Here is a 12,868-nt window from a genome sequence, read left to right on the forward strand (position 1 = left end):
ATTACCAGACGTACGCCATCAAAACACCAGGTATGTAATCTTATTACTTCCCTGAAAGAGCCATAAAACCTAAAAACAACCGAATTCTGGCCCTTGTAAAACTTCTATAAGGAAGATTAAACTTAAATTTATGAAGAAGCATATTCCAGAAACATGTAGCTTATGAGGGAGGTTGTTTTCTTTGTTCTAATTATATTGGATCTTTTCTCTATTTTAAAGAAATTTAACTCTGTGATTAATCTAATTTTTATTTAATGAGAAGTTTTTTTGGGGACCCTGTCCGAGTGAGAAAGTTTACAGAATTGAGGCGTTGGGTGGGATAACCCTTCTGTTGCATCCACTAGATATGGTTGCATAAGGGGCTGGATGTACCAAATGTGGCCAGTAGATGAAATTCATCAGTTGACTGCTGATCTTGAGAGTTGAGTGCCCACTGTGGATTACTCACTGAAGCCTGGTCAGTGCTGACCAGTAGTGATAGGGGGCATTGAGCTGTTCAGAGGGCAGTAGCTACGTGTTTTCCTGCACCATGAACTCCTGTGCCTCTCCTTCAGGGAGGAAGCAGCTCTCTTTATCTGCAAGGTCGTGAGCTGTAAGTGAATTTCCAGTGGAGGACCTCTGACCTGGAATTTCAGTGCTGTCATTGCCCGTTCTGGAGTTGTCTCCCATCTCCCCAGAAGTTACATCATGGCACCAAATGTAGCTTTTCAAGATAGTCTTTATCCTTCCATAGGGGCAGCTAATGTCATGGTGGTGATAGTGGGTGATCCAGAATTCCCTGCTCTGCAATAAAATTAAATATTTCCACCTAGGCCTGTTTCTCAAAAGTTGTGTTGAATGAAAAGAACCCCTATTTATTTTTTTTCCAGAGGAACTGGTACTAGGCTTTGTGATCTCTTGAAGAGTACAAAGAATAGAAAATAAATTCTCTGTGAACTCTTTGCGGCTGATTCTATTTTTCCACTGTTGTCCCTGAGTCCTCCTGCAATGACACAATGTAATGAGAAGAGCTTGTTACTCCCAACAATTAGCAAGTTTCTTTATTAATAGACTTAAGTATAAATACTTGTGCTATATAAATACACAATTTGGAAGCTAAGTCAGCCTTCCCTGATTTTCATGTGTCAACATCTTCAAAATGGTTTTCTGATCTGTAAAGTATTTTCCAGAAAGAAACATGTTTTTGCATAGATCTGTTTAATACTGTTTAACAAAAAAAAGTTAAAAAATAATATCACTGTCTCTTTTATTGCTGCTGCCTGTTGCAGCCAGTTTGTAATTTATACTAAGTTAGGTGCTTTAAGCTTTCAAAGAAGGTGAAGTATTTTCTCCTATGTCATATAAACAGTATTTGATCAGATGCACCCAAGAGTGAGCCACTCAAATAAAGAAAGACCAAAACACATTACCTCAGCAAAAAAACAGTAATTTCAATGTGATTTAAGTTGTCTTTATCTGGAACCATTTGGCATTAAAGTGTAATCAGTCCAATTTCCAAGCTTGCTATATTTGCATCAGTTGTAAATGAAGTCTTGTGTTGCCTGTGGATTATTCCTGTAGGTTTTGTCTTCTGTAGAGCTTTCTGATTGTCATCTCTCTTCTCTTTCTGTGTTCTACTAACAAGAACAGGTTCAAAAAAATTAATAAAACTATATAAACAATGCTTACTTTGTGACTGTTTCTAGTTGCATCTTAACTCATTTCTACAACAACATCTTTTGCATTGCTCATTCACTTTTTTCACTGCAACAGGCAGCCTGTAATGAAAATGTTGACACACCTGAATGATGTCTCTGTTTTTTTTTATTCTCTAGATCAGATTGCAAGATAATTTTGAATTACAAGTGTTAGATCACATTTCCTTGGACAATTGCTTTTGATTATACTGAGTTACTGCACTCACCTATTTAAGTTACAGTCAACATTTTAAGTATCAGTGTTAAGGGAAGCGGGAGAAGGTGTCCCAAATGATGTTTGCTCCATATCTTCTTAACTTAATACTTTGAGTCTCTTCAAATTAATGTTACTCTTTGTATTAAAGAACATTGTATTAAAAGGGCAGTTGATTTGTCTTGTAACAAAAAGTACAGGTAATCTTGGCTGGGGGGGTGGGGCAGAAGGGATCTATGAGATGCAGCCTGGATATGCACATAGTGTAGTCTTTCATTATTTTATAGATTGCATGACAGCAGCTTTTAATTTTTGAATGCTTTAATTCTAGTACAAGTACTCAAATGATTCACCAGTTATCTAAAGCATCAGGTAACTATACCCATCTTTAGCTTTGTTCTATCTTCTTATCCTTGTTTCTATCTTCATTTTCTCAGTGGTAGGCTACAGTGAGTTTAATTAATGTTTAGAAAAACAAAAACCCAAAACAATGTGGGAAGTGTTCCCAAGTGTTCTAATGAATAAGTGTTCTCACGAATGCAGCCTCTGCAGGCTTTCTCTTGGGATGGTCAGGGCATACGGAGGATAAGTTCTCCATCTCCTTTCACAGTACCTTCAAACACAACATAACTTGACCCCAACCTGCCAGCAGGCTGCACTTCTCAGTTGGAGGTGATGCTGTTGTTCAGAAGAGATGTCCTCTCTCTGCTGCCTGCAGTGGTGCCTTCGTTTTGGTGGTTGGTCCTTGCCAAGGCATGACCCTGGCCTTGTCTACACTCCCCCTCCGCCGAGGGATTGCTGTGTGCCACAGAGCGTGGTATTCAACCATGGTGGGGGGTCAGCCCTTCCAGCTAATCCTATCAAAGTGCTGAATTGCAGGGGGTCAGACAAGAAATCAATACTCTTTTTCCATCTGATTGCCTCAAAGACTATGTAAATTAAATCTGTCTGTCTGTAAAAAAAGTCATGTCTACACTACAAGAAATGCAGTTGGCAAGTATGAGCTGCTGCTTGTGTTGCTGCTGGGAAGGATTTTGCCTGGATAATTTTGTTTCCGAAGTAGTTATTGGTAAGTTCCCCTGAGCTTTGTAATAGTGAGATGCAAATAATCCATGCAACAATGACAACTCTACTGTTTTCCTCACAAGTTGTGTAGATCTGCCTGCAGCAGGCTTTGCGAGTTGATGAGGTGAGTGAAGATATATTGCCACCTGGGAGGCATCCTTTGTTTTCTGGAGTTCTCTGCCTATTAATACCTTTTATGTGTATTTTTGTTGCCTTTTTCTTCTTTGACACATGCTTTTTTGATTTCCTTTTGTTTTGTTGTGTTTAGGCTTTTTCTGACATAATGTACTTCTGAAGTGCTGACATGCATCTCCTTCACCACCAGCAGCTTCTACAGATTTTAGAGCTTATTTTTTTAATATCCAGGCCAGATTACTTACCCTCACTTAGTTTTGTATTTTTATTTACTTGAGGAAGTTACCTGTAAGTTCTGCCAAACATTAACTCAGACTCAGTGCAGTAAGGCTGGAGCCATGTCATGGGCTGGGAGACATGAGATGTTCTAATATATGATATAATTGGGAAGACTTTAACCAGTCTCTGGTTTTACTCCAACTTTTTCTTTCACTGGTTTTGGGAATTGAAATAATAAGTATACAGACACCCCAAAAAATTATGTGAATAGTGCAAAACATGATAGATAATTTTCATACTTCTCCTTTATGCACTCTTAGGTCTGAGAAAGTAAATTTAAATTCCAAGTTGTGAATGAATACAGACTTCTGAAATAGTTTTTTGCTCCAACGTAGAGTGTAGCATTTTAAAAGAGAAATAGTGCATCTAATTTGGTTGATTTTTAATCTCATTTTATTGATGTGATGCAAAACAATAGTAGAAGCTACTTTTACCTAATGTACTAGTTTACCACAAGAGTTTATTATATGTGGAGTACTCCAAGAGAAAATGAGCCTTCTAAATTATTCCCGACATCAATATGTCAAAGCTGTTTCCGTTTGTTTTAATTGAAACAGATATGGAATTATATGAACGGGGGAGTTGTAGGTACTCTGAACAGCTTGAATACTGTAAGTGAGATAAATGATTAGATTTTTGCAGGTTAGCTGTGCAGATGCTGCAGCCTGTGTGCTGAACTGATCAGCATAAGGACTCAGTCCTGCATGCAGGGTTATCCACATTGCTTCCACTCAGTCCTTCCAAATAGGAATATATTCATGCTAGTGAGTGGGAGATGGTGGACTTCCCAGCAGCAGTCCAACTGTGTATAGAAATTATGACATTTTTCAAGTTCTGCAATTTTTCATACTTAGGCAGTTTCTGTTAGAGAATACAAATAATGCATACAGTGAAGTCTGTGTTAAACACTTAGGCAACTCTGAAATTTGCTAATGTTTCATTTTACTATCAGCCCTTTTACTGTGGTTATGCTGCTTATGTTTTGACTACAGACTACGGGAATTTGCTTTGAAAATATCAGTGTCTGTTTTATTTGAGGATCACTTTTGGAGCAGCTTCTTTTATAAATCCTGATTCAGGCAAGAAGAGACTTTCTTGGCTCATGTCAGTAAAGACTGCATTGTTGTAGAACATTCAGGAGATAAATATTTGAGACTGACTGAAATGTCCAATTCTGACTTCACTAAGTTTTGACTGCTCACCTTTTGACCTTGTCTTCCCCTGTTTGTGCCTACTTTCTGTAGGGACAAAAATGGTTCCTGCAATGCTATTAAGGTTATGTTGTATGGGATTACTGATTGCCCATCCTACCTCTGATATGTTTAGGACTTTTAAGACTCACTGCTGAGAGCCATCTGCATGATGTAGTGGGAAGTCAATTGTCTCAGAAATGCATTGAGCTTCACTGAGTACATTATTAGAAAAGCTGAGAACATACTTGCTGTGTGTTCATGCTCACAGACTGTATGTGAGTTTACAATGAAGACTAGGTTCAGGCCTGTAACTGTTACCCTGATTTTTCCTAATCTTATGTTGATATAAATTCTTGACAAAATAATAAATGCCCACTAATGTGATGTGTGTGCAAGCAGTGTTAAATTACAGTGCCTGTGAGATGAAGGCTGTTACTTATTTCCAATTTGCTTAATTTAAAACTAAAAATTCTAATGCTTGCGCTTTCAGAAACTTGTTCTGGAAGTGCAGTGGAGTTATATCTGGGACAAGGTCTGAAAGGTTCCATCTTGTTTGGGCACTTCATAAGAATTGCCACCTGAAGAAATTCTGACAGTTGACACCAGTGGTATTACTGCTTATGTGAGGCTCCTGTGCCATGCAGGTGTGTGCTTCTGGGAAATTGGGCACTTTTTTTCCCTCCCAGGACTAGGAAAGCAGGATGAAGAAAAGGCCTGCTGCTTTGCCCAAGAAAGGCAGAACAGTAAGTTATGATGTCCCTAGAGTGTGGTAGAATTCCCCTAGTGCACATTTCCTGTCTTCCTCATAGCATTTCTCAGTGCTCATGCTAGTTTTTTGATAGGATCATCACTCTCCCCTTCACCTTAGTTGGAGCACCATGCAGGGAGGGAAGTGTCTGCTCAAATGTTCAGAGAAGGATGGAAAGGAAGGGGTGGGAGCTGCTTGGCTTGAGGAATGGCCACTCATTTGTCTCCATTTATGCCAAGTTTTTATAGCCCTTCTTATGTGACTTTTGTGCTCATTTTGCATTAGAGGATTGGACATTAGCATCAAGCAGTTCTTGGAAGAAGGGTCAGAGGATCTTATCAGCTCAGCAAAATTTAACTTGCTAGGTGTACAAGCTGCCCAAGATGAAAGTATGCTCTTCTTTAGGAACATTATATGAAATAAGAGTCCTGATGACTCTTTCATAAAGGAGCTTTTTGGCTTGCTCTATTAAATAATTAAATCTCTCTTCCTGGAGAGGCTTTTCATCTGTGCCAGCAAAATGCTTCTGGCTTCTTGTAAGAAGACCGTGAGACTGGGTTCCAGTATGGTGAGGCACAGTTGCTGGTTTTATATGGACACAATTTCTAGAAATTTAATTATAATCTTTCTAAGATTAGAATCTAAATTTATTTTACTTTTGGCTAAAAGGGCTTGACATTTAATAGGCTGTCTTCAAACTCGTTAGCCTTGATTTCTGAGGTAACCAAAGCCATTGCATAGTTTTCTTCTGGAATTCATTGTGCTAAATATCTTCAATTCTGGTGTAAAGTAATAAGATCTTAGAGTTGCTCTGAAACCTGAATTATGGGTGTGGACTGGAGACTTGAAGTCTCAAAGGTTTGCAATCTCTGAGCTCCCAGAGAGCTGCCTGGCAGCAAGGAGGGTTTTGTGCAAGTGCCTGTATGCATTAGTGTCTGCAAAGAGCCACTTCATGTTCCAGCAGTCACACCTTGACTTGCTTTCTAGTTGCATCTTGCAGCTCAACATAAACACCTCCTTGCACAGAGAGATGTAAGAGAGTGGAAAACAGTCTTTGAAGAATAAAAAAACAATGGGGTTTAGAGAGCCTGATGGGTCTTCATTGTGATCACAGAAGATCAAAGAAAACCTTGGAGCTGCTCTTTCTACTCAGAATTGGAAATAACATTCTTAATTACAGAACTGAACAGGTCTGACAGAGTTTTTTCTTCAAAGGCAGGAATGCTATACTTCATCTTTCAGCCTTTGCACTTTTTGCAGCATGGCATTTTTGAAAAATTACACCTGTCCTCTAATGGAAGACTTGTATTTAAAGTTTTCCCAGGTCAGTCTTATCTCAGCTGGATATACTCATCATCAGGTTGTGTCACCCATTCCAGCAAGGTAATCATAGTGAGCACCCTACTAAATAGAGAAGGGGAAAATGCCGCCAGGGTGATGAAGATTAATAATGTGAAGGTGCTGGAAGTTTACTTACTACATTGCAAGCTCTTTTTTCTGCTTTTCCACTAGGGAAATCAGTATTTGTCTATCAGCTTTCAGGGTTAGGTGATGCTCTCAGGGTCCCTATTTTCCACCAACAGCTACAAAAAATGTTTCTCCACTTATGAAGCCCTTTTGTGGCTTGTTCCAGTGTAGTTTTAACCTCCTCTGTCCTTGTTTTTAAGCAGTTAACTTTTGCTGCCGTTACATCTTGTGTTAGGACTTCAGTATCTTACTTCAGTCATGGGGGCTGGTTTTGGTTTGGGGTTTTTTGTTTATTTTTGGGTTTGTTTTTTTTTTTTTTTATTACACTCTTTTTTGTTCTGGTTTGCAACTGTGTCTTTCTCACTTAACCATTTAGAAGCAGAGGCTGTTTTTTCTGTAATATATTTTCCAATCTTTGACTCGCTAGGGTCACGATCATTGGTTTTGTGTGAGTCAGCCATGCATTATATGGGGTCCATGGTCTTGATGCATGGTTTAAAGCTATTTCTATGCTTATTGTAAACAGTGTGGTCCCTTTCTGTGGTTCACCAGCTTTTGTGGCCATCTGGCTGGTCAGCCAGAGGCTGTGAAATGGTGGCTGCAAGGAACACATGCTTTGGTCTTGGGAAGGCCTTGGTTGTGCTGGCAGGTGTTACTCCCTTTGAAATGGACAGTTCATACTGAGACTCTGCTGGTAGCTGTGAGGAAAGGAAGTGGAGAGAAGAGTAAATAAGGTGGAAATAAAAGAGGGCACAAAGCATATCAGTGTAGCATGAGGTGACTGTTGAAATATGGTATAGATTTGAAGAAAACCTTTCACTGAAGGAAAAATGGATGGAACTTGAGGAGGAATGAAAAGTTGACATTGGTATGGAGATGTTAGGTGGCATGTTTCAGGGTGATGTGAAGTCTTTTACATGACCTTTTGTTTGAGACTTGTGTGTTCTTAAGAATAGTGATACTGTGTTATTATTCCCCTTTTGGTTTTGTGTCTGAAGTGCAAGTGCTCAGCATAGCAAACAACTTGCAGGCTTCACTTCAGATCCTTTTATGCCACATGCATCAGCAATAGGATGAAACACACCTCACTGACAGCTGAACTGCTCCTCCCTGGATCTCTGAGGTGCCAGTGATGGACTGGTGTCTTCATTTCAGTCAGCTGGGGCTGCAGTGAGGATGCTGCTAGCACGTAGGTCTGTGGAGGTGAGGCATGGTAATGTACCTTGGAATGTGGGTGTGGGGGATTTTTTTGTTTGGTTTTACTATGATTCTGAGATAAAAGTGGGTAAGAATGCCGTAGAAAATAGTTTTTGGGGTCAATCTTTGTGCCATCCTGCAGCGAGTCTCTGGCATTAATATAGAGACATCTCTGCCTGTTATTAAGCTTACAGAGGAGTTATGTCTGGGGCCTTTATGGATACAATGAGCATATTTGAAAAAAAAAAAAAAAAAGCTTGAAGTACCAGGTTATATGTCCAACTTCAAAATATGATTGAGAGCATTGACAAATGCACACATGTGGATAGGTAACTGCTTTCTTACCAATCACAGTTGGGGTCATCCAAGAAATGTCCTAATGCTACACAAAATGAAAATTGTTCATGCTGAGTGCCAACTTCAAGGCATTTGTGATTTCCAGAGAAAAGTTTATGCAGCAAACACTTGGATCATGTTTTATTTTCCTCCATAAATTATGATGATGAGTGATGAGTTTGCCACCAATTGGCAGACTTCCCATATACTTGCTAGGAAAGGAAAGAGCTTAGCAAATAGCTATTGTGAAATCAAAGGTTGTTTTCAAAAGAAAAAGAAAATAATGCTAGATAAATTTATTTGTGAAGGAAAACTGGAATGTAGAAAAAGTAGTGGAAGAAAAAATTGTCCCCTTTTAAATTGTGTGAATGTCAGAAGTACCATCCAAAAATTGTAAGATTTTGTTATTATGTAAACATAAACATGGGATGGTTTAACTTCTAAAAGTCTAATGAATGCATCAAGCCAAGTAAAATATTCATTAGAGTAATTGGTTCAGTTCAACCTCTTAAGGCTACAGCTTGGAAATATACACACTATTGCCTTTAGAAATGCAGCATATTGATTCACCAGCCATTTTATTCAACTCATTTTCATTCCATATGCTTACTATACATTGCTAAATCTAATTAAGTAACTGAGGTAGCAGTTTGCAAGCAATATTTGATACATTTTTAAGCCAAAGGTTTTGTGATATCCAGAGTAAAACCTGTTCAGTTGCAAGACACATCAGAAATTTTTTGAGATTCTTGTATTAAAATAATTGGATATGGAAGTACTTACACAAGTGATAATAATATAGGAAAAAGTTATTTGTTCCAAAATAGTAATCTATTTCTTAATTCCCTTAGATATGCCTAAATGAAGTGTATAATTCATTAATGTGCTAGCTAGACAGTTTTCACTGTAGGAAGCTAGTTTTAGTGTCATATGATGAATTCATCATACCCTCATAGGTTTTCCTCTTTTCTCCCCTCTGTGATGGGCATCTGCCTCGGACCATATGGTTTTGGAAAATTTTAATTGAAATTCTTCTGTCAAGGAGCTGAGTTTGAGAAAGCCTAACTTGCTGATAATTGCTAAAAATGTTGTAGAGACCTTCTGTTTCCATGCGGAGGAGCGGGAGCTTGAAGCTTAGCACAGGCGGGTAGCTTGTGCCAGGGACAGGCTTTTGCTTTCCATGAAAGTCTGCCGAATATTGGCCAACTTGTGTACCTTTCACAATTTCTTCATTTCCAACAGAGACTTGCTGGAGTCTCTTGTGACTGTGTCCTCATGAAACCTGCGTTCTCTGGGATCTGATGAGTCTCTTGTGACTGTCCTTATGAAACCTCTCTTGGCTTCTCTTGCTGGCGCATCTATAGATGGCTCTGTCCTGTCACAGGTCCAGTGCATGCTCCAGGTGCTCGTGTGCCATCACCACGGGTGGCAGGGCAGGCTGGTGGAGCTCTGCATCGGCCTCAGTTGGAGTTTTAGCCATCTGCCATTGCCAAATATGGGTTCTTGTGAATGACCACTGACCCTAAATGTTAGTCCCTCTGCTCAGTTCCCCATATCGTCCTGACCCAGCATAGCATCACAATGGTTAAAAGCAAGTGTAAAAATTGCCACAGACATCAGCACTCTTCTGGCTGATCTGCAGAGCCAAGCACAGAGGTTTAGTGAGTATTGATTCTGCTGCAGAGACAAATAGGTGCTTCTTGAAGTGCACCTTTGCAGCTGTTTGTGGGTCCTTCAACTACTGCTGCTACCATGATGTTTTAAAAAAGAAAGCAACTCCTGGAATAAACCATTGCCTGCTGCAATGGTGTGTTGGGAGTGTGCTGCCAGGGCAGCCCTTGCTGGGGCTGTGGGTGAATGCCCTTGGAGCCAGGAGCTCACTGGGAGGAGGCAGACGCTGGCTGCTGGGAAGCCGTGCTGGAGCTGAACAGGGTGAAGCAGTGAGGGCTTGGGGAGCTGCTGGGCGGAGGGAGGACACACATGTAGGCTTAGCAGCCTGCATGGGAGGGAGCCAAAACTGAGAGTCCCATAGCAGCTGAAGCCTGGTTGATTCCTGTTTCAGTTTTTCTGGTCATTTTTTCAAGTATCATATGTGCCTTCGTGGTTTGTGAATGGGGATTAGATTAAAAGAATCTAGTAGGTTTGAGTCTCTTTGACTTTATTTTTTTGTTTGTGTTTGTGAAATTTTTTTTTCCTAGCATTTCAAATAATCAGAGGACAAGGGTAAAGACTTTTATTGGTCTTATTCCCCTGTTGCTACCTTTGGCAAAATATTGTTAGAAAAATAACATTTTTGATCTGATCATCAAATAATTTTTTTTCACATGCCTCTTGAACTCTTCCATTTAGGTTTTTAACCCCTGTGTAACTGCATCTCCTGCCTTTCTTCATTAAGTACATAGTTTCCTGGTTTCAAGGAGTATGGCTGAGAAACTTGGACTATTCCACAGTATTTTAAAGAAACACAGTTGATAAAAATTGATGAGCTTCTTAGATGATGTAATCTAAAAAGAAAGACTTAATAAAACAGCCTTCTTTTATCAAAACACAAAACTTCATATTGACTGAACATTGAATCAAAGAGTAAAATGTCCCTATTCCTGCACTTCATTTTTATTTTCAGCCATATACAGCTTTGAAAATATTATTCTTACGGCAATGAAGTTTACTTCTAACAGAGAGCAACTCTTTATGAGCAATTTTCACTGGCAGATGAAGAAAGCTGTGACATAGCTATTTACGTATTGCCAGTAAACATGGTCTTGCAGTGTTACCATATTGAGATTTTGTTCCATTACTAAAATTTTATATAGTACCAAATATAATTTTTGTACTGAAGTAAGTACAATAGCTAGAAAGTGTTTATAGACAGCCTTTAATATCATGCTCTTGGACTGTGCTTGATACTGTGTGGTGCTGGTGATAAGAGTAAAGAATTAGGAAAAATGCCAGTGTGGACACAGTGGAATTCATTATTGCAGTGGGGTTCAAGATCTTGCTAGTGTAATGTTTATGGGTATGGTTTATGTGTAACTTAGTGAAACATCTTAGAAATGCATTGTAGTTTGCATATGCATAATGCTGTAGCATTATGATATTTTTGTAATATCAATCATGCAAATGTACTGTATCTCACAAGAGAGAGTTGGCACCACAACTGGTTTTTCTGATAGTCAGGCTGTGTATTTCCATCTTGTCACTGGTGTTTGAAAACCTTTTGGTCAGTGTAGAGCTTAGGTGATGATATGAACCATGTGGGGACAGGAAACATCTGAAGAGTGTTTTTTTTCTGTTTGTGCTAAACAAAGTGAGGATTAATTGAAGTGTTTTACCAGGGAAGACTAAACAAGCATCTGTATCTTTTTTTCATGATTATTACCTGATGTTGTAAAAGCTCCCATCATCTTTCAAATACACAATGTTCTCTTGGATCATAACATTCCTTTGTTTTGTGCACTTATTTATGGAATAAGCATAAGTAAGCATGTAGGACTTGGTTGTGTTAGTTCCCCATGCATCTAAGTAGTCTTTGCTCATGGTAAGTATTTTCCAAACTACTTGAGTTGTTTTGTATAATGGCAAAAATGTCCTTGGCATTTGCACCCTAGCCTCGTGAAAGCTGAGTTAGGACTTTATGTGCCAATGCACACAGAAGCCCTCTGATCGTCTGGGTGTCCGCCCACGGGTAAATGTAAAGGACAGAGGGGGTCCTGTTGGCTTCTGTAGGGCTGCTGTGCACTGAAAGCATGTGTGTGGTGCCTCTCTGATCTGAGGTCCACGTTCTAGCCTGTGCAGTAATGCACAAAGCTGAGATCTGCTCTGCACGGTGCTGGCAATGTGTACATTCAAAACAAGAATTCCTGCTGGCTGAACAAACATCTTCGTTTTACTGTCTCCTTAAAGCAGACCTAGCAAGCAAACTGCGAGTGGTCAGCTTCCCAAAGGGCACACCTAAACAGATCCTGCTTTTCAGAGATGGAGACAAAACCCCTCACAGGTGAATCACTCAGCAAAACAACAACACCACCGCAAAACCCCAGCCGGGATTTGATGGTGACGCACCCAGACAGGCAGCAGTGCCAGACGCCGATGCCGCGGGCTGCAAGGTGTGCTCGGCCGGGCCGTGTCTGCGCGGGTGCCTGGGCAGCGCTGCGCTCCCCGGCAGCCCTGCGCTCCCCGGCAGCCCTGCGCTCCCCGGCAGCGCTGCGCTCGGCCAAGGGCTATAATTAGATTAGCAGCCTGCTCGGCAGTGGTGCCAGCCTGCGAGCCTCAGCGAGCATGTGCTGGATTCTGCATGTGCCTCCCGCTTATTGGCGGCCGGCGTTGCTGCCTGCCGGTTTGATAGGTTTCCCCAGTAATCTTTATGCTGCATTACAGACATAGATACAGAGAGGTACTGCGTGCATGCAACGGGAGAGGTGCTCAGCTTGTAGCGTAAAGGAAAGCCCACAGATGAAAGGCACTGGTCTTTGTTGCAAGGCATCAGTACTTAAGGACTGCTAGCCTGGGAGCGGAGAGGTCAGTGAAGGAGTTTTACTTGGTGGTAATTACTTTCAGG

The 12,868-nt window shown here is 40.3% G+C and overlaps 1 protein-coding gene across 4 annotated transcripts in view; it reads left to right on the top strand.

The window, feature by feature from the left end:
- Positions 1–12,868, top strand: part of FAM110B (family with sequence similarity 110 member B) — a 113,259-nt gene that overhangs the window by 39,031 nt on the left and 61,360 nt on the right. The window contains exon 1 of one of the 4 annotated variants that reach the window (XM_059474502.1): positions 12,717–12,828. The exons of 2 other annotated variants lie outside the window; for them this stretch is intronic. The gene's annotated coding sequence lies outside the window, so the exon portion shown is untranslated. Of the gene's footprint in view, positions 1–12,716; positions 12,829–12,868 lie in introns of those variants that run through there. One more of the 4 variants, XM_059474520.1, reaches the window with a different exon arrangement.

Source organism: Ammospiza nelsoni, chromosome 1 (genome assembly GCF_027579445.1).
Source record: "Ammospiza nelsoni isolate bAmmNel1 chromosome 1, bAmmNel1.pri, whole genome shotgun sequence".
NCBI classification, from domain to species: Eukaryota; Metazoa; Chordata; class Aves; order Passeriformes; family Passerellidae; genus Ammospiza; species Ammospiza nelsoni.